Source organism: Chrysochloris asiatica, unplaced genomic scaffold (assembly GCF_000296735.1).
Source record: "Chrysochloris asiatica unplaced genomic scaffold, ChrAsi1.0 scaffold00008, whole genome shotgun sequence".
In the NCBI taxonomy this organism is placed as follows: Eukaryota; Metazoa; Chordata; class Mammalia; order Afrosoricida; family Chrysochloridae; genus Chrysochloris; species Chrysochloris asiatica.
Window position 1 is genome coordinate 14,806,184 of NW_006408526.1, and position 3,812 is coordinate 14,809,995.

Consider the following 3,812-nt stretch of genomic DNA (forward strand, 5'->3'; position numbering starts at 1 on the left):
CCTTTTGGTATCTATTCATTGGCCCCCCACTGTCTATGCACCTCCATTCTGGTGATTAGATGGGGGTGCCTGAGAAATAGGACACCCCACCCCGGTGGGTTCTTCTGGCACACATGTGCACAGATACCCTCAACATTTAAAGAGGCAGGCAGCTCAAAATGACCATACCCAGCCCTGAACTGTTTATTAGGGAAAAGGCCAGAACGGGGTGTGGAGAGGGAGCGAGTTCAAAAACAAAACAGGCTGAAAATTAAATGCTGTGGTACAGCATTACAACCGACAGTGGCAGCTTGAAATTTATCAGTTGGCCTTGAAAGCGAGAAGCTGAAAGAGGACATCAGAGTCATATTAGGCTACAGATTTTTTTTTTTTCTTCTCTCCTTTTTCAACAATTATAGACTACAGTATCCACTCTTTTTATTTTTTTGGTTTCTTTTTTCCTTTTATGCTGTTGTTGGTTTTTTTTGTTGTTGTTGTTGCTGTTCTGTTTTTATTTTGTTTTTGTTCCCCCTTTTACCTATAGGGGGCTCTTTCTCTCCCTGTACTACCCAAGAAGAGACATCAATTGCTGGCATATAGTCTAGATCTAATCACACCTGATAAAGCCCCAGTATCTAGGCAAAAACCAATACCAACTGCCATACACCATGGAGGCAGACAACACATGCAAAAGTTACTCTGAGTTAAGCAATAAGAGTGAAAAAGGAAGCCCAACTGATTACATATACCTGGAGGCAATCACAAAAGCGTAAAAAATACCAAAACACACACTCAAGTGTTATGGCCACAGATAAACATGTCCAAGAAGCAAAAACATAACCATATCAGCACATGTCCAGAATCAAGTTAAAATGTATGAGACAAATGACCTGACCTAGAGCTAGATCTGGATTCCATTATCGAAGGAGGACAGGCCTTGGAAATGCCTGAGAAGGAATTCAGAAAAATGATTATAAAATGTTTCAAAACACTTTACAATGGTGTTGTGAAAAATAAGAGAGAAGTCAGGAAAAAGCTATAGAAACATTCAAATAAGATAGATACAGCATTGGAAACAATTCAATACCTACAGAAAGGGATCCAAACAATTAATAGGATATCAGAAATAGGCAATACACTGAAAGGGCAAAGGAGTAGAATTGAAGAGATGGAAGGCAGAATTAGTGAACTGGAGGACAAATCTCTCAATACCACTAAGATAAAAGAGCAAGCAGAAAAAAGGATAAAAAAAATCCAAAGAAGGTCTAAGATTCATCTTGGACAATATGAAGAGGAATAACTTAAGAATATAGGCATTCCGGAACAGGAAGAATCACACAAGTTCCACAGAAGAGATAGTCGAGCTGGAAGAAAATTTCTCTAACATATGGGAAAGTGAAAAGATAAGCATTCAAGAAGCTCAACGAACCCTAGGAAGGATAGACCCCCAAAGAAATTACTGAGACATATCATAATCAAGCTCTCCAAAATCAAAGATGAGAATACAGAAAGCAGCTAGGGGTAAGAGAAACGTTACGTACAAAGGAAATCAAGTCAGATAAAGCTCGGATCTCTCAGCAGAAACCATGCAGGCATGAAGGCAATGGGGAAACATAAAACCCTGGTAAAGAAAAAAAAATGCCAACCAAGAATCCTTTATCCAGCAAAGCTATCAATCAAATATGACAGTGTAATCAAAACATTCCAGGATAAACAGAAGCTAAGGGACTTTGCCAAAGCCGACCCTGTGCTACAAAACATCCTAAAGGGAGTTCTGTAGACAAGAGAACCAACAAGAACAGACAACAACCAAACATTAGCATATGTGACAGCACCTCCCAGAACTGAATAGAGAGATGGAAGAGTAAAGAACAGAACAAAACTATATGAACAAACTTAAGAGAATCCAGGAGGTCAGTCTATGATCAAAACAATTACAGTGTAAAAGAAGGTAAACATGTAGGAACAGAGATCCAGATGGTGAGAAGGTCAGGTATATTACAGGATAAAATAGACTGCAATGGAGAGAAAAGTTAATGGACTATAAGGCAACCTCAAATAAATTTAATACTTCACAACATACCAAGGAAATGAAAATCCAACAAGAACATGGGAACATTAAAACTATGAGGAAACACACAAGAAAGAACACAAAAACCATGAACTCAGCACAGGAAGACAGAACAAAGAAAGCAGCAACACCACACAAACACACACACACAAAAAAAAAAAAAACAATGGCAGCACTTAATCCACACCTATCAATAATTACACTGAATGTAAACCAATTAAATGCACTAGTAAGAAATGGAGGATGGTAGAATGGATAGGAAAACAAGATCCTTCAATATACTGTCTGCAAGAGACACATCTTATATACACAGAGACAAAAACAAGTTTAAAGTCAAAAGATGGGAAAAATATATACCAAGCTAATTGCTATATGAAAATGAACAGGAGTGACAGAACTAATCTCTGATAAAATAAACTTTAAGGAAAAAAATCAACATAATAGATAAAGATGGACATTATCTTATGATTAAAGGGACAATTGAACAAGATGACAACCATAATAAATATCTATACTCCTAATGAAAGAGCTCCAAAATACATAAAGCAAACTCTAATAGATTTGAAGAAAGAAATAGAGGAATCTACAATAAAAGTGGGTGATTTTAATGCACCCCTTTCTAAAATGGATAGAACAACCAGAAAGAAACTTGACAAAGGCACAGAGGAACTAAACAATGCAATCAGCCAACTGGACCTCATAGGTGTGTACAGAGCATTCAACCCAACAGCAGTACAATACACATTCTTTTCCACTGCGCATGGAACATTCGCCAGAATAGACCACCATGTGTTTGGCCACAAAACAAACATCCACAAATTTATCAAATATCAAAGTACTACAAAGCATCTTCTGAGACCACAATGCAATCAAATTATAAATCAATAATAGGAAGGCCAAGGAATTCAAGTCAAACACATGGAAACTGAATAACACCCTGATGAAAAGTGACTGGGTAGTAGAAGAAATAAAACATGACCTCACAAAGTTCCTAGAAACATGAGAGCAAAAACAAACCATACCAACATCTTTGGGACACGGCAAAAGAGGTGCTGAGAGGACAATTTATTGCAATAAATGCACACATCCAAAAAGAAAGAACCAAAATTAACACATTAACACAGCATCCACAACAATTAGAAACAGACCAACAGGGACCCTACAGCCACCAAAAGAAAAATAATACAGATTAGAGCAAAAATAAATGAGATAGAAAACAGAAAAACTATAGAAAAGAATAAGACAAGAAGCTGGTTCTTCAAAAGGATTAACAAAATTGGCAAACCTAACAAAAGAAAAGACGGAGAAGACACAAATTAGAAGACATGCATTAGAAAACACATGGGTGATGTCACAATAGAACCAAAGGAAATCAAAAGGATAATAGAATACTATAAAAAGTTGTACTCCAGATTGCTGGGATGTTGGGGATGAGGGGAAGGTGGAGCACAGGGCAGGGATTAGACACAGGATAGTTTGGGTGCTGGGGAGGGGGGCAATATACAATAAGGGAGAGGGGCATGGAAGAACAAAGCAGATGGGAAAACAATTAGGCAGGTTTGAATGGGCTAAGTGGGCCAGAGGTAAATAAAGATATATGCACAACCTTGGAATAACAGGGCTCTGGCATACAGAGATTGAGACATGGTTGGAATGGGGTAAAGGGGGAAATAATGTGAAGATGCTTGGCTGTCTTTTGAATCTTGGTTTTCCTTTCATTATTTTATAGACACTAGAGGGGGAGAGAAAGGAATAGCCAGAA